Source organism: Amblyomma maculatum, chromosome 2, assembly GCF_055883805.1.
Source record: "Amblyomma maculatum isolate TAMU_Amacu chromosome 2, ASM5588380v1, whole genome shotgun sequence".
Classification (NCBI taxonomy): Eukaryota; Metazoa; Arthropoda; class Arachnida; order Ixodida; family Ixodidae; genus Amblyomma; species Amblyomma maculatum.
The window spans coordinates 177,450,212-177,468,493 of record NC_139345.1 but is presented as its reverse complement, the minus strand read 5'-3'; the positions used below and the strand labels follow the sequence as shown (position 1 = coordinate 177,468,493).

Genomic DNA, 18,282 nt, shown 5'->3' with positions numbered 1-18,282 from the left:
CCGCCACCTGTAGGCGTTCCTCTATGCTGCCGTCGCTGCCATTGTTCATCCAGAGAGTAACGTCGTCCGCGTAAATGCACAACTTTAGATCTTTTATGATTTTAAGAGCGGCGGGAAGGCCTCTTATCACCATGTTAAAAAGGAAGGGGGAGAGCACCGAGCCTTGCGGCGTTCCTTTACTTCCAGGTGGACAGTGGGGGATTCTAGGTCCTAAAACTTTACTTTCAACGTTTTGTTTGTCAGGAAATACATTGCGTAATTATGTGTCCTCTCGCCGACTCCTAATTCCTGCAGTCCAGGGAGAATTGCCTGGTGTTTTACGTTGTCAAATGCTTTTGTGCTAGAACTACCGTCGCGTCTCTGGATTCCGAGTCAATTATGTGATGTTGTAATCGGAGCATTACGTCCTGTGTGCACAGGCCCGGTCGGAACCCGACCATCTCGTGCGGCCACAGGTCGTTTTTCTCCATGAAATTAGTTAGCCTTGTTTGGATTACGTGCTCCTTAAGCTTTCCAATGCATGAGGTTAGAGAAATAGGTCTGAGGTTATCCAATTTCGGTGGCTTGCCAGGTTTTGGAATTAGCACAACGTTTGCAGTTTTCCACCGCTTGGGAAGACGACCGCTACTTCATACTTCTTGCATGTAGTTGCTCAGTGCCGTTATGGAAGCGTCGTCTAGGTTTCGTAGCATTTTATTTGTTATTCCATCGGAGCCGGGAGCTGATCGCGTCTTTAAGCTCAGGATTACGGCTCTAACTTACACTCTGAGATAGGTGCGTCGAGGGCCTCGTTCGGAAGGCCCGCGTAATGCGTAAGAGGGAGGGATGTTGTATCGCCGACATATGTGTCTACAAGTTTAGTTATTAGTTCCACGTCAGTCCCCTCGAACGCGTGTCTTGCCTTTGCTATTGTTGTGTTTGATTGTGTTGTCGAACTGTCGGGATCAAGAAGATATCGTAGCAGGCTCCACGTCTTTGAAATACTCATGTTGCCCTCGATTTCATCGCACCTGTTACACCAGTTTTGCTCGCAGAGTTTAATTAGATAATCCTCACTTTCCTTATTCTGCCCGGCTATTTTTAGGTTTCGGCTCCATCTCTGACTCCGGAGGCGTCTTTCCTTACCTTTTTTTTTGCTTCCCACATGTGTAGGAGGTTCCTGTCGACTGTTTTCGGTGCATCGTCCCCCTCTAGGGTAATGGTAGCAGATTGAACGTGGTGCATGAGGGTCGATGTTTTGAATATTTTCGTCCATGTTTTCGGATTCCCTAATTTGTCTGAATTTCTACCATTCGATTGCACTGATGATCTTTTCTCGTCTTACTTTGACTCCCCGTTTAAGCGTTATTTCGAGGACGTAATGATCGTTTCCAAAGTTGAGCTCTGTGTTCTTCCACCTATTTTTGGTGAATGTTAAATCTGGGGTTGTGTCTTTGCTCACACTATTTCCCACCCTGGCCGGGCAGCTTGGGTCTGTCTTGAGGGTGAGGTTTAATTCGTGAAAATCTTCCCATAACTGCCTGCCCTTCGGATCTTGCCTATTACATCCCCACTCTTAGAGGCAGGCGTTGAAGTCTCCTACAATTAGCAGGGCGCTGGCTCCGGCTGCCTTCATTGCTTTGCGAAATAATGTCTTGAACCTAACTTTGCACTGCTGAGGAGAGCTATGTCTAGGACGAAAATACTGGGTTCCTTCTTCCTGCCCGTGATGATTTCAACCAAAATCGCCTCAATGTCGCGAGAACTAATTTCATGTTCAATCACCGCTACGTTCCTTTTGAAGAATGTAGTGACTCAGGATTTTTCTCCACGGCCACTAGCAAACGCTTGATATCCTGATAATTTATTAACTCCTTTGCCAGTTTCCTGTAGGGCTACGGCTAGAGGTTTTTCAACTATTTGCTCGAGATGTTGCACTAACGCTCGCTTGCGCGGGAATCCTCGGCAGTTCCACTGCCGTACCGTGAAATTAATCTTTGGTTGCGTTTTGCCCATGTTGGAATTGGTCAAGTATCCCTTCTCTCACTGTTTGCCTTTCTGCCATAGCAGAAGAGCCACGTTTGTTTGTTTAGATTGTTCCTGAATTCCGTTTAGGGCGCCTATGATGTTAGTCATGCCTGTCTCGAGCCGCTCGAGTCTCGCCCCGTATTTGGCGTCTAGTCTACGCTCGATTGCCGCCAGCGGATCCGTTTCTCCGCCTCTCCGTTTCTGCGGAGGAGATGGTCTGCACTGTTCTGTGATCATTGCCTCCTCCTCAGTGTCTAACGCCGCGGGTGGTGTTAGCACCTTTGGCGTTGGAGGTGGAAGTGTCGGTTTGGCTACTTGTTTTGCGAGGGGAGCCTGTGGAGGCGGGGGAGACCCGGCATTTGGCTGTAATTTGGATTGGTGGAGGTCCTGGGTGAGTTTTTTAATTATCTCCTCAGTTCCTTGACTTCCTTTCTTAACTTTTTGTAATAGGGCGTTTATTGACGCTCAGATAGAGAGCTGTGAGGAGAAGACCGTGCGCGTGTGTTGTGTATCTTCTCTTGTATTTGTGTTTTTTGCGCCATATATCTTAATACGATGCAGCACCAACTAGCCCCTCAAGCCGTTATTTAGAGGACCTTGCAACGGCGAGCCCAGCGTACTTCTTTGTCTTCGTCGCACAACGCACTGGTGCATGTCGATGGCTGAAGTGCTGACTATCACAGAATATTTTCCCCCCGGGTACAATAAGGAGCCATCCTGGCGACGTATGGCGCGGAAAGCACAGCGGGGTCATAGAACGGCTTCAATCGGTTCACGTGAACTGTTTCACGACCACGGCGACGCAAGTCCGCAGAGGGCGTGACGGGCTCAACTACGTAGTTGACTGCAGATGTTTGCTGGAGGACCCTATATGGCCCGTGGTAGCGAGCAAGAAACTTCTTTGAAAGGCCAGGGGTTGTGGAGGGCACCCAGAGCCGCACCAGAGAGTTCGGGAGATATGACGAAGCTTCGCCGGTATGACGGAGGTATTTTTGTTGCCACTGATTTTCTGTTGTGAGCGAGCGGGCGAGCTGACGGCATTCTTCTGTGTACGTGACGGCATCGGATAGCGGGGAAGATTCGGAAACGTCAGGGCGGTAGGGAAAAAGTGTGTCCATAGTACAGAGTGGCTCGCGCCCGTAAAGGAGAAAGAATGGAGAGAATCCAGTAGTGGCCTATGTCGCGGTGTTATATGCGTAAGTAACAAACGGTAGAACTTGGTCCCAATTGGAATGGTCGGTGTTCACGTACATAGCCAGCATGTCACCGAGAGTGCGGTTGAAACGCTCTGTCAGTCCATTCGTCTTAGGGTGGTACGAGGTAGCGGTGCGGTGTATGATGCGGCATTCGTTCAGGAGAGCCTCAAGAGCGTCTGATAAGAAAACGCGTCCGCGGTCACTGAGCAGTTCGCGAGGGGCACCATGGCGAAGAACCAGGTTTTTCAGAATAAAGGCAGCCACGTCGCGTGCGGAAGCAGAGGGCAATGATGATGTCTCAGTGTAGCGGGTCAGATGATCCACTGCCACGATAATCCAGCGGTTGCCAGCTGAAGTTGTAGGAAGGGGACCGTATAGATCTATGCCGACACGATCAAACGGACGGACAGGACAGGGCAACGGCTGCAACGAAGCAGGAGACTTGAGAGGAGTTTTTCGGCGTTGGTAAGACTGGCAAGCGCGGACAAAAAAAGCAGCACAAATTTCGGCGCGGAGATGACGAGGGATGGCTAAAAGCCACTTCCTTCCGTCGTGAAGATAATTGCGGCGATAGAGCAGCCCGTCCCAAATTGAAAAATGGTGAGCTTGGCGGGCAAGCGCCCTAGACAAACGACCTGAAGAGTGACTTGAAAGAAAGTCCAGAAATGTAGATATCCACGGATCGCGCCGCTGTTCCGTGGCCATGTCGATAGTGGCAAGCGAAGACAAATCGTAGGCGCAGATCTCATCAGACAACGAAGAGGGAGGCAGCGGTGAGCGCGAAAGAGCGTCCGCGTCAGTATGCTTGAGGCCTGAGCCATATATGACACGAATGTCATACTCTTGGAGGCGAAGAGCCCAGCGAGCAAGGCGGCCGGACGGGTCCTTGAGGGACGCCAGCCAGCACAGAGCGTGATGATCAGTGACCACATAAAATGGTCGGCCATAGACATACGGACGGAATTTGCCGATGGCCCAAATAATGGCCAAGCATTCTCTTTCCGTAACAGAATAATTGGACTCTGCCTTGGTCAAGGTGCGGCTTGCGTACGCCACCACATAGTTTCGGATACCAGGTTTGCGTTGGGTGAGAACGGCGCCTATCCCAATACCGCTAGCGTCAGTGTGAATCTCAGTTGGAGAATTCGGGTCGAAGTGGCGGAGGATGGGAGGCGAAACCAAAAGACGGCGTAAAATGTTGAAGGCGTCATCACAAGCAGGTGTCCATGCGGAGAGGTCGGAGCTGCCGGAGAGGAGCTGGATGAGAGGAGCAATAATTGAGGCGAAATTTAAGATGAAGGGGCGAAAGTAGGAGCACAGGCCGATGAAACTTCGTAGCTGCTTCAGTGATTTTCGGCGTGGGAATTCGGCAACTGCACGAAGTTTGGTGGGATCGGGAAGAATGCCATCCTTAGAAACGACATGACCTAGAATAGTTAGTCGGCGAACAGCAAAGCGGCACTTCATCAGATTCAGTTGGAGGCCGGCGGTAGCGAGACAAGTGAGAACGTCCTTCAGTCGGAGCAGGTGGGATTGAAAATCGGTAGAAAAGACTACGATATCATCGAGATAGCAAAGACCGGTTCGCCACTTGAATCCACGAAGCACAGTGTCCATGAGGCGTTCAAATGGGGCCGGGGCGTTGCAAAGCCCAAAGGGCATGACGTTGAATTCATATACTCCACCTGGTGTGATGAAGGCAGTTTTAGACCGGTCAGCGTCATCCATTGGCACTTGCCAGTAGCCAGATCGTAAATCCAACGAGGAGAAAAACTAGGCGCCCTGCAAGCAGTTCAGTGCGTCATCAATGCATGGCAGAAGATAGACGTCCTTGCGCGTGATCTTGTTGAGCCGGCGGTAGTCGACACAAAACCAGAAGGAGCCATCTTTCTTAGGTACCAACACAACTGGAGACGCCCAGGGACCGTGGGATGGCCGAATGACACCATGACAGAGCATGTCGTCCACATGATCAGCAATTACTTGGCGCTCCGAAGCCGACACGCGATAAGGGCGCTGGCGCAAAGGTGCGGTTTTACTGGTGTCGATGGTGTGCTCTACGACAGACGTGCAGCCCAAGTCAGTTTGAGGAAGGTCGAATGAAGAAGCGAAGTTCTGCAAGAGGGCGACAAGTTGATCACGTTGCGCAAGTGGAAGATCATGTTGGAAAACGTCGGAGGTCTTCGAAGCGGTCGCAACATCGCAAGAGCACAGACTAACGTCGAAGGAGCGGGTTGAGTCAGCAAGAGTGGTGATATGACCGGGATCAAGCTCTTCAAGACGTCCAATGCATTCGCCACGGAGCAGGACTGCTGGGCAAGAAAATGGGTTCGAGGCGTAAAGTGCACTCTTGCCGTCTTGAATTTCGAGAACTGCGAACGAAAAAAGGAGGCAGGGATGAAGGGAGGCGGCTTCGGAAGGTGTAAAAATCGCAGTCAAAGTAGTTAGTTACACACTCACAAGACAGTGGTACGAGGGCAGCAGAAAACGGAGGAATGTCGGTGTCGTGGGCGACGAGAAGTTTTGCAGTGCGGGGAGGGGTATCACAGAAGGGGGCATCACAGAGGGGGGCGAAGGCAATTTGCGCACGAGCACAGTCAATAACGGCCTGATGAGTCGATAGAAAATCGTATCCGAGGATGATATCATGCGAGCAGTTCGGCAGAACAATAAACTCGATGGGGTACAAGACGTCTTGAATGAGCACACGGGCTGTACAAGATGCGGAGGGGTGAATGGGCTGTGATGAGGCGGTGCGGAGCGAAAAGTTAGAAATCGGAGCGGTCACTTTGCGAATTCGACGGCAGAGCGCTTCACTGATGACGGAGACGGCTGCACCGGTATCGACGAGAGCGAGAACTGTGGCGCCTTCTACAGAAACTTTGACAACATTAGCGGGACGACACGGAGGACTTGAGGAATTCGAAACAAGCACATTTCTTGCCCCCGGAACTGCGACTGTTAGTTTCCCTCAACGGTGCTGGTAGGACGTCGCATCATTGGAAAAAGCGATCGGCTCCGAGGAGATTGTGATCGACGAGTGGCATAGGTTTGGCGATCTTGTGAGACAAATTGAGAACCGGGCGGAATCATTTGCGAGCGTGAGTCGGTATCGTACGGGTAAAGTCGAATGTCAGGCTGTGAAGGTTGGAGGCGCTGGCGACAAAGGCGTACAACATGGCCCGGCCGACCGCAGGCATAGCAAATCGGAAGGTTGTCCGTAGTACGCCAAGGTTTCATAGGATGTGGGCGGAACCTTGAGGGTGGGGCTTGGAACGAAGGCTCAGCATGCGGCGGTGAACGGTAGGCAGGGACCTGCACATAGGAGCCAGACGTGGGCGAAGGTGGTGCCCTAGCCATTACTTGGGCATACGTGAGAGGTGCCGTCACAGGCGGCAGCACGGGGTTGGACGGCAAGACATCAGCGACGTGTTCTTGCACGACATGGCGTATAGTAGGGGCCAAAGATGGAGCCAGTTCAGGAACGAGGCGGCCCAAGTCTTGAAAATGGGGAAGGAGTGTGAGTTGACGTGCGACCTCTTCACGAATAAAATCTTTGATCTGTTGATTCAGCGGGCTCCCTTCAGAAGTTGGCGAACCACCCAGGGCTAATGCGGATACGCCTTCGTCGCACACACTGGAGCGGCGCCTAGAAGCGCGCCGCTTGTGGAGCTCGTCGTAGCTCTGGCAAAGCTTCACGATTTCACTAACGCTGGTAGGATCTTTCGCTACCAGCATCTGGAAGGCGTCCTCAGTAATGCGCTCGAGGATGTAGCGGATTTTGTTCGCTTCCGGCATTTCCGGGTCGACTCGTTTGCAGAGTTCAACGATATCTTCTATGTAGCTGGTAAAGGTCTCATCAGCGCGCTGAACACGATCGTGTAAACGTTGCTCGGCACGAAGCTTACGCAATGCCGGGCGGCCGAACACTTCCGCGAAATTCTTTTTAAATGTCGACCAAGATGACAGGTCAGCCTCATGGTTGCGAAACCAGAGGTTCGCCACGTCCGTCAGATAGAATATGACGTTACTGAGCTTGTATGAGTCATCCCACTTGTTGTAGCTGCTTACTCTTTCATACGATGACAGCCAGTCGTCGATATCTTGATCGGCCATGCCACTGAAGAGGCAAGGGTCACGCTGGCGCACGACGCCAGAACACATGATCGCGGGTGGAACGGCTGGCAGCGTCGAAGTGGACTCGTTTTGCATGGCGGTCGTAGAGGGCAGTGTACGGCTTCGCAGTTCCAGTTTGGATGGGATCGTTTCCGGACCTCCGCCAATTGTAGTAGGGCGTTTATTGACGCTCAGATGGAGAGCTGTGAGGAGAAGACCTTGCAACGGCAAGCCCAGCGTACTTCTTCTTTATCTTCGTCGCACAACGCACTGGTGCATGTCGATGGCTGAAGTGCTGACTATCACAGCACATTTTTCTATTTCTTTATCTTTTTCTTGGTTTTCCTCATCTTTAGCCTGGGGTACCCAACTGCTGAAACTCACGGTTTTACTGTCCCCACTCGGGCTTCTATTTTGGGTGGCCGACGGTTTCCTTGGAAATACGATAGATCACAACTGTTCTGCAAAGAGACTGGAAGCAGGAGTAGTGAGTCAGGTAGGAAACAGAAGAGAATAAAAGGCAAGTAAAGAAATACTGAAGGTCACTGCCTTAGCCCCGGAAAGAGGGAGGGTCCGCGAAGCGCAATAATCTATACAACGCACGGCCACAGACCAAATTGGGCGAACCGCTTTTACTTTGGGCAAACACAAGGAAGTCGCTACTTTGCGATAAACAGAAACAAGGAAAACTGCGACAGTGTGAAGGTAATAATCTTCACCGAACATAAACGTTGAAAGGAACAACAGCACAATCAGGCACTCACGCCGAACGTCCGGAATCCGCGTCCAAACACGACACGACGAAAAAACACTCCGTCCAGGTACGCCCCGCCAAACGTTGTCCACGCCAGGCGAAGCAAAACAATCCCTTCCCCCCTGTCGCGCGGCCTTCTTATAGGGAAACCACTATCTCGGCCAACTGGTCACGCAACTTGAAAGAAAACGCGTGCAGCTGCCTACTGCCAGCAGCAACAACTCGATGATGAGGGCTCCTGCGAACTGTGAGGCAAATTACTAGTGCACAGAAAATGAGGTCTGCCAGAACTCCAAAGAACTAGAAAGTAAACATAATATTCGCGCTCGGGAATGAATGCAGTTTTTGTTTCTTGCGTAAGAAAAAACTTGTCACATTTATATTAATATTTTAACTTGTTTCTAACGGCCTGTCTCGGCCATTTATTATCCTCTGCGTAGTTGCCCAAAGCTCAGATATGGCTCAGACCAAACCTTTTTTCATCTGCGGAATGGGTGCGTCATCGGCCCCGGTTCAACGTTCATCGTTGCGTGCTGCGTACAGAGTTGATTATCCGTACCAAACAGTCAGTATTTCATTCTGCTGGTTGTGGTAGAGCTTTACAGCAAGGCGAAGACTGTGTGTGCTCGATGAGAAACTGATTGCCGCTGCATGTGCGCATTTCCGGACGATGGGACAATGCTGCGTTACAGCTCGGCGGCTGGGCTCGGTCTCCCAGGCACGTCGCAAACGTGGTGGCTTGTTTTACGGATACACGTCTGCATGAGCGGCGTATCGCTGCATGTTTTAATTGAACTGTGAAGGTGAGATTTTATTGCCCCCAAGATGCGTGTCGCGTTGCTCAAAGCCTTCCGTTCCGCTCCCTTTGCTGCGTGTTTTGCTTACTGCGTCGTATTACCGCACCACCGTTTGCTGAACGTGCTTTAGCTGTTATCACAGTGATGTTCATTTTTTCAATGGGATCTTTCTCATGAACATGTTAAATGCTTAAATTGGTAAATTTGTAACCTCACATAGACTCCTCTCAGGGGCAAATGAAGCGCGAGTAAAATAATGGAATCGTGAACAGGACGAGATTTATTGGAGCGAAGCTATATCGTAGATAGTTTCACTTCTCAGACGCATTAACTTCTAAATACTAGCAATCCCAGCTTGAATTGCTTACCTAAGCTCTTACAGGTTGGCGTTCTAGCGCTAGCGTTAGTTATTCCGTTCGTTTGTTTTTTTGTTCTTTGACACAATGTACTTTGTTTGTTAGCAAGATCTTTTACCCTTTTATAATCTCACCGCGTCTCGTTTGGAGACCTACGCTCAGGTCATTTTGTTAGCACGAGAATTTCATGAAGACCGTGACGAATGAGCGGTGGTCGCTTTAATACACTTAAGATTTCATTGTCGTGAAGCGTCTATGTAAGTAATCGTGAATTAATAAAGCCCCCCTTCATGGATCACTGCCTTGTCGTGGCGGAGGGGCTTGCGAAACTCGATGAAGTCGTGAGCTCTGCTGTGTAGGGCCACCCAAGATAGACAGGTCACGGCAGAGAGTTCTGACAAAATGTGATTCACTGGAGAAGGTAATGGCAACCCACTCCAGTATTTCCTGCCAAGAAAACCCTACGGCCAGTCACAATACAATTAATGATATGGCGCCGGAAGATGAGCCCCCCAGGTTGGAAGGCGTCCCACATGTTACTGGGGATGAACAAAGGGCGATTCCTAGTAGCTCCAGGACGAATGAAGCGGCTGAGCTAAAGCCAAAAGGACGCTCAGTTGAGGATGTGTCGGGAAGCGACCGGAAAGTCCGATGTTGCAAGGAGATATATCACATAGCAACATGGAATGTGAGATCTATGACGCAAGGTAAACTGGATGTCGTCAAGCGAGAAATGGACAGATTGAACATTGATATCTTGGGTATCAGCGAGCTCAAGTGGACCGGAATGGGAGAATTTAACTCCGGCGACCATTATGTCTTTTTTTGTGGCCACGAATCCAAGAGAAGGAATGGGGTCGCTCTCATAGTAAGCAGAAGAGTGGGCAAAGCAGTGCTAGGGTACAACCCCAAAAACGACCGAATGATTTTACTTCGGATCCAAGGTCAGCCTTTCAACATAACAGTTATCCAAGTCTATGCACCGACCACTGATGCTGAAGAAGCTGACGTTGAGAGATTTTATGCAGACCTACAATGCCTTTTAGACCGCACCCCATCATCAGACGTCGTTTTTCTCATAGGAGACTGGAATGCTAAGGTCGGGAGTGAAGAAATATCCGGAATTATAGGCAAGTTCGGTCTTGGCGAGCCAAATGAAGCTGGGCAGAGGCTAGTAGAGTTTTATCAAGAAAACAACCTGACCATAGCGAATACTCATTTTCAACAGCCCAAGAGGCGCCTGTACACATGGACTTCACCGGACGGTCTGTACAGGAATCAGATCGATTATATTCTTTGCCGGCAGAGATGGAGAAGCGCTATACAAGCAGTAAAAACAAGGCCTGGGGCCGATTGTGGCACCGATCATCAGCTTCTTGTTGCCAAAATTAAGCTTCGATTGAGGAAAACGCAGAAAACTAGAAGGACTTTCAGGTATGATCTGGATCAAATTCCATTAGAATATACTGTGGAAGTGAGGAATCGATTTCAAGAATTAGATCTGGAAGACAGAGAGCCCGAAGAGGTGTGGACTGATGTTCGTGATATAATACAAGAAGTTGCTACTAAGGTAGTTCCAAAGCAAAAGAAATGCAAGAAAGCAAACTGGTTATCTGAAGAGGCTTTGCAAATAGCTGAGGAAAGGGGGATGGCAAAAGTTATGGGGGAAAGAGAAAGATACAAGGTTCTCAATGCGGATTTTCAGAAAATAGCAAGGAGAGATAAGAATGCCTTCCTGAGCATACAGTGCCAAGCAGTTGAGGACAACAGCCAATTAAGCAACACTGGAGCTCTGTATAAGACAATCAAAGATATCAAAGGAAGCTTCTGTGCTAAGCTGGGCGTGATAAAGGACAAACAAGGCAAGGACCTCACTGAAGCCTCACAGATAAAGAAGAGGTGGCAGGAATACACAGAAGAACTGTACAAGAAGGACTCGAATGTGCAAACCCAACATAAGACGGTTGTGATTACTGATCTCGAGCCGGGCATCCTGAAGAGTGAAGTTGAATGGGCCTTTGCCAGCCTTGCTAAGAACAAAGCTAGCGGAATTGATGGCATTCCAGCTGAGTTGCTTCAAAACCTCAACCATGATGCTGTTAACATTCTGTATACATTATGTCAGAAGATTTGGACAACCCTGCAGTGGCCACAGGATTGGAGGAGGTGAATTTATATCCCCATTCCAAAGAAAGGCAGTACCAAAGATTGTGCCAACTACCGCACGATCGCGCTTATTTCGCATGCTAGCAAGGTGATGTTGAAAATCCTCCAAGGTAGGCTGCAGCAGTATGTGGATCGGGAGCTTCCGGACGTGCAAACTGGGTTTCGCAAGGGCAGAGGAACTAGAGACCAAATTGCTAACCTTTGCTGGATCATGGAAAAAGCAAGAGAGTTCCAGAAACCCATCTACTTCTGCTTTAGTGATTATGCGAAAGCGTTTGACTGCGTAGATCACAGCAGATTGTGGCAAGCTCTCCAAGAGATGGGAGTTCCAATTCACCTCATCTGTCTCCTCAGGAACCTGTATGAAGGGCAAGAGGCCACAGTCAGAACTGGGCATGGTCTTACTGATTGGTTTCCGATCGAGAAAGGAGTGAGGCAAGGCTGCATACTGTCGCCCTGCCTATTTAACCTGTATGCAGAGTGCATCATGAGGAAGGCCGGTCTGGACGAGTCTTCAGCTGGAGTGAAGATTGCTGGAAAACGTATCAACAACCTTAGATATGCGGATGATACCACTTTAATGGCAGAAAGTGAAGTGGAACTCAAGAGACTTCTGATCCGCCTACAAGAAGAGAGTGAGAAGTTTGGGCTTAAACTGAACATTAAAAAGACAAAGATGATGGCGTCTTGCCCTATCAAGTCCTGGAGCATCAATGGACAAGAAGTGGAAGCTGTGACAGATTTTCTGTTCTTGGGCTCCAAGATTACCTCGGAAGGAGACTGCAGCCATGAAATTAGGAGACGCCTGCTTCTGGGAAAGAGAGCAATGGTTAGCCTTGACCGCCTAGTAAAGAGCAGAGACATTAGTCTGCCAACCAAGATCCGTATAACGCGTGCTATGGTCTTTCCAGTTGTGATGTATGGATGCGAGAGTTGGATTGTGAAAAAGGCTGACCACCGAAGAATTGACGCGTTTGAATTGTGGTGCTGGCGAAGACTCTTGAGAGTTCCTTGGACTGCCAGAAGTTCAAATCAGACGATATTGTCGACCATAAACCCTGACTGCTCATTGGAGGGTCAAATTTTAAAGTTAAAGCTCAGCTACTTTGGTCATCTGATGAGAAGAGAGGAGTCGCTGGAGAAAGATTTGATGTTGGGAAATGTTGAGGGTCGCCGGAGAAGGGGTAGGCAGCGAACGCGTTGGTTAGATGGCATCCTCGAGGCACTGCAGATGAAGTTATGTGATGTTAGGAAGATAGTGAGAGACCGGAAAGCTTGGCGTGACATGGTCCATAGGGTCACGAAGAGTCGGTCACGACTGAACGACTAAACTGAAACTGAATAAAGCCTGGCTTTCTATGCAGCACAGCTTCACTCATTTATGCCCTTAGTGAAATGCCTCAAGCCATGTGATTCTATCCATGTGCTTGCCGAATTCACTTGAAGGCCCTTGTTCACAAACGTGCCCGAAGAAATAAGTCCCAGAATGCGTTTTCATGACGCGCGACGAAAGACTAGGCTAACGACGACGGAGGCAGAACGATGCTATGATAAGGTGGGTAAAGATGCCGTAACATTTCAGTTAACGTAAAACTTGACAGCAGAAATCCATGTCAAGTAAAGTTGGCTGAACAGTTACGGTGTCCATTTTTGTGCCTTACCCGAGCATCGTTCTGCCTCCGTCGTTGTTGGCCTTCTTTGTCGTTCATAAGTAAAAAGACATTCAAATTCCCCGCCAAAAGTACGTCACTGTGGCGTCACAAGCAACGTCACGTGTTTGTTGTGCCTCACAGTTGGCAGGGGGTGATGGGAAACTAAAGCCTCGCTCAGAGTCAACACGCAGGCTTCTATGGGAGTTACGCTACCATTTGTCCCGGCTTCCAACGCGCGGATTCGCTCTCACGCGCATATGCTGCCGAGCCTGCTAATGGCGCGAGTTTTTAAGTGCATGACTGCGTTGCCGCGGCTGAGGACTGAAGGCCCGACACAACCCCCCCCCCCCCCTCACAAGACGCGACACCCCGGTGTTGCGGCAAACAACAAAAAAAAAGGGTGCGAGAAATACAATCAGCCACAAAAAAAGATGAGCACTCGGGAAGTATTAAGAGTGCAAGTCCAGCAAATCTTCCTGGTCTGCGGCCGGTGATGCACAGCGGTCTTGACGACGATGAGCGGCGACAGCAAAGTCCGCCAGCATGCGACGCTGGGCGTCGTTGGGTGCCCCAGGCTCCAGTGCTCGTTGCAGAATATCGTGGAGCTGCTGCTGCTACAGGTGGCCAGTGCTGGCGACGTGTGCAGCCTGCGACACTACACAAGTGTCGCAAAGCCGGCACCAGCCGACGTTAGCCTCCTCTGTAAGGGGGCGGAGAGGATCGTCGCTGCGCAGCTCATCGGCACTGCGGCCGGTGAATGGTGCCGACGCCGGTAGACAGCCCCTCTCGGGGCGCTCCTGAAGGTGCCAGGGGGCTGCCGAGAAAAAACTGGCCTCCTTCCCAACTCCGGTGTGGCATCAGGATGCCACGTCCCGCCTTTGACCTGTATCCTCCAGCGTCGCCGCTTGTCCCCGTCGATGCGCTTGGGGGATCAGAGGAGGGCGCGTGTCGTAGGCATACAGGGTGGTTTCGCGACGCCGACGGTGGTTGCGGTGGTCCCATTCGAAGTGGATGCTCCATCTTGGGTTGAACCGCTCCATTCTGTGCAAGGTGAGAACGCAGCACAAGTGCCAAATTCCACGATTAGGAGATTAGGTTTATGATATCCGCTAGCACAAAATACGTTTTCAACCCTTGTAATGCCAAGAGTAGGCTACGTGGTTGATGTGCGCTCGTTGTATGCTCTGAGGTCAGAAACATTTATGGGCCCGACTACACGACCACCATGTTTCTTACGCAGAAGATAAGCCAAACGAGAGATGCGCTTTGCTACTACATATGGACCATCCCATCGTGGCGCAAGGGAGGCTGGAAACCCTTTTGCTGCGTCGCTGAGGGCGTGCGTGCGGCGAAGTACTTCCTCGCCGACCGTCAACTCCAATATTCGTCTGCCCTTGTTGTATTGGTTGCAATGTTCCAGGTGGGCGCGGTCCAAGTTCTCTCTGGCCTCCCTCAGAGTTCCGGAAAGGCGGCTGGATAGGTACTCGGTGAATCTGGAATAACTGGGAGTCTTTGGTTCAGAGTCATGAGTAAGGGCATGTTCAATAGGAAACGAAGCTCCCGACCAAGAAGTATACCCGCCGGCCTAAAACCAGTCGGCCTGTTTACTGTGGTTCTAGTAGCAAAGGTCATTTCCTGCACATGGGAATCCCAGTCTTTGTGACGGTCAGTGAAGCATGGTTTTCAGGTTTCGGTTAACCCGTTGTGTTATGTTAGCCTGAGGGTGATAGGGAGTAGACTTTTTATGCTGTACCCCGAGAGCTTTGCAGGTGTCATCAAATACCCTGCCTGTGAAATTCGTGGCATTGTCAGTGATAAGCTGCGCCGGGAAGCCGAACCTGGTGAATGCATCTAATAGCTTATCCCAGATTACTTTAGACTCCAGTTTACGCAGCGGGTATAATTCTACCCATTTAGAGAAATGGTCAGTGACCACTAGCAAGTAGCGGTTTCCTTTCACTGATCTAGGATAAGGGCCCATGACCTCACAGGGAACAATTTCCCACGGGTAACGGCTCTCCACGGGTTGCAAGAAGCCCGGTGGTTTGCCTCCCCTTGCTTCGCTGTCTGGCATGTAAGAGCGCCAAGGAAAACTTTTTTGTGGCTCTATATTTAGATGCAGGTGCCTACCATCGTACTAATGCAAGCCAGGTATGAAGCCTAGTGTCAGAGGTGGAGTTTTGCTGCAATCAACTTCAGGTAAATGGCAAGAAAGATGTAAAATAACCCCTGTTACTGAATCATGATTATGTTGGTTCTGCTAGCACCCTTTCAGTTTCATTCTCAGTTTGGATGTTGCAATATTAAGTTGGAAAGCTTATAATGCTCCTGAATGTACAGCCTCGTCCACTTCTAGCTATAACATGGTCAGTGCTTTCAAAACGCCATTACGTCTGAATCGTCCGCACAGTAAAGCTAACTGGTAGTCTATGTGAAGCAGCCCTTCCGGGTCCCTGTGTTCTTGCATCGCTTTGCATCGATATGCACCTGGGTTGGATGTAATGTTTCTTTGAAAGCGGTGACCGTGTTATAGCTAGAAGTGGATGAACCTGCACCTTTGGTGACAGTTATGTTGCACCTCCCTGAAATAAATATTTCATTTCATTCATGTTGATGATATTTGTGCATGTTATGCCTGTGTCAGCTCGAGCTAGTTTCAAGTGGGAGCGCCCGGCTAACTCAGTCGGTAGAGCATGAGACTTTTAATCTCAGGGTCGTGGGTTCGGGCCCCACGTTGTGCGAACCGCTTTTACTTTGGGCAAAAACAAGGAGAATAACGAAGTCGCTACGTTTGCGATAAACAGCAACAAGGAAAACCGCGACAGTGTGAAGGTACCAATCTTCCCGGAACAGAAAAGTTGAAAGGAATAACAACACAATCAGGCACTCACGCCGAACGTCCGGAATCCGCGTCCAAACACGACACGACGAAAAAACACTCCGTCCAGGCACGCCCCGCCAAACGTTGTCCACGCCGGACGAAGCAAAAAAAGCCCTTCCCGCCTGTCGCGCCATAGAGAAAGAGATTGGTAAAGAGCGGAGACTCGGCGAAACCTGGCCACAGGAAATGACGCGCGACTTGTTGCGCTGCCGCCGATTGATGGATGGCGGCACCAGCGCGGATATGCGCAGACGCGCGCGCGACGACAATCGCTGCAGCGGTAGCCCGCCGGAGCAGACGACAAAAAGCTGTCAAAGGCAGCGAGCAGTTGTCTGCTCGTGCCTCGCCGCGGCTGTGCGGTACCGACCGCATATTTTCTCTCTCGTGGGCTGCTACGCGGAACGACTGCGGTTTGGAACGACGTCAAGGTGGGCAACAGTTTTTGCTGAATTACGCTGCATTTGAAACAGTTTATCATGACCACGCCGGCCGGTGCCAATTAAGTTTCGCAGCTCGTGGACAGGCGCGCCGGCTGTTCAGGCATAGAGAAGTTCAGGAGCAGTTCGTGCCGCTCCGGCAGATTCCAACCGCGGCGTGATTTAATAAGTTGTGTTCCTGCGAAACTGAGCTGCATCTCAGCACGCTGGACAAAGTGGCATGCGAAGCACCAAGGCATGCCGTTGCGCCAACATGGCGTAGCCGGCCGGTGCAGCCAGGCCTGACGCGGTTTGCCGAACGACTAGTTTTCCTAAGTGTCGCGTTTAACAGGGCGACGGTAAAGTGAGAAATGTTGCATCCTTCACTTTCTTGTAAAACTGTGCAGAATTTCAAGCAGTTTAGCTCAGTACGGCGGCGACTGCGCTTCACAAAATCGCGCGTGAAGGGCAAGCTAACAGGCATGACAAGGCGTGCTGACCGCCGCGGTGAGGCGGTTTTGCGAACGGCTAGTTTTGCGTGGTGTCGCGTTTAACAGGGCAAAAAGGTGAGAAGTGATTCATTCTTGTCAAACTACGAGGTATTTCGGGCAGTTTAGCTCAGCACGGCGGTCTGCGCTTCACAAAGTCGCGTATGAAGGGCAAGCCAACATGGTGTGCTTGCGGGCCGCGGTTTTGCCAACGGTTAGTTTTGCGTGATGTCGCGCTGCATTTAACGGGACAACGTTAAAGTGGGATGTTTTATTATGCTGCAAGCTTCATTGCTTCAGCTGTTCAATGCGTTTGAGGAATATTGTTAGTTTAGTGGCCGTTATTTCACTCACTGTAGAAATGCATTTTCAGATAGGTTCGGTTAGCCTGCATTTCCTGACCTCTACGTTGCAAGAGTAGCTTTTGTATCAATTTTTCGAAGGACAGCTTTTCTGTGTTGGACAGTAACTGCTGTTCACCAAGTCTTCAGTACGCACCCACATGCACAGATGTGTGCGCGGTGCAGTGGCCTTACAGTTTATTGCAACGTTCTGCATCATGTTCGTTCCTTTTCCAACAGCACTGTATGCATGGACCCACGGACTGCAGCCGAAGCACATCAGATGTGACGAGTGAACGGTGTGGCCTTCCCCCAAGCGTCAATACTCCTCTCTGCCCTGAACAATACAAGTTACCCTTGCTAAGGTAGTCGCTACTGGGACTGTGTAGTTTATATATAATGCCTGTTTTACTACATAGTATTTGCTATAATTCGGAAATGAACGTTATGCCACTTTTTGTCTCTAAATGCTGTTTCTCGCCTTGTGTATTTTGATTTTTTTTGTAATGTGCACATTGTCTAATGTTTGCCAAGTTTTGTCAATGCATCAGTCTACATCTGTTGCATCTCTTGTGCGTTTTATATACAGCAAAATAAATGTTCATTTCACACAGCACTTGGCGTCTTTTCTGCAATAATGTTTTGCAAAGGCTGTGGCGCAGCTGCATTGATGACCAGGTTAGAGAACTGGAAATGTACTTTTCATGTATGCATGCTGAAAATAAATAGAAACACTAGCAGACCATGTAAAACCAAAATAATGCGCCAAAAGGGCAGGGCACAGCGTATACTAGCATTCAAATCGCGCGCCTTTCAGCAAAACCGGAAGTAGTTGCCGCCGGCCGCTTGGTGCGTTGCAGTCAAATGGGCCACTGGGCCCTATGAGAGTGTCCGCTCTTCACCAATCTCTTTCTCTATGGTGCCAGTTCCCCCCTCTCATTATCTGTAACCGGGTCACCTACAGGTACTTTGGTCAGCGTGCAGTTCACCTCGCGCCTGCTGTTGGCGCGAGTTTTAAGTGCATGACTGCATTGCCGCGGCCGAGGACGGAAGGCCCGACAATACAAAAGAGCTGAGCAGAGGTTTAGTTTCGATACGCACTAATATATACA

General features: G+C 50.0%; 1 non-coding gene across 1 annotated transcript; it reads left to right on the top strand.

The window, feature by feature from the left end:
- The first annotated feature begins 15,712 nt into the window (after positions 1–15,712).
- Positions 15,713–15,785, top strand: TRNAK-UUU (transfer RNA lysine (anticodon UUU)). The gene has a single exon. It is a non-coding gene; the product is annotated as a tRNA-Lys (tRNA).
- Positions 15,786–18,282: the final 2,497 nt, after the last annotated feature.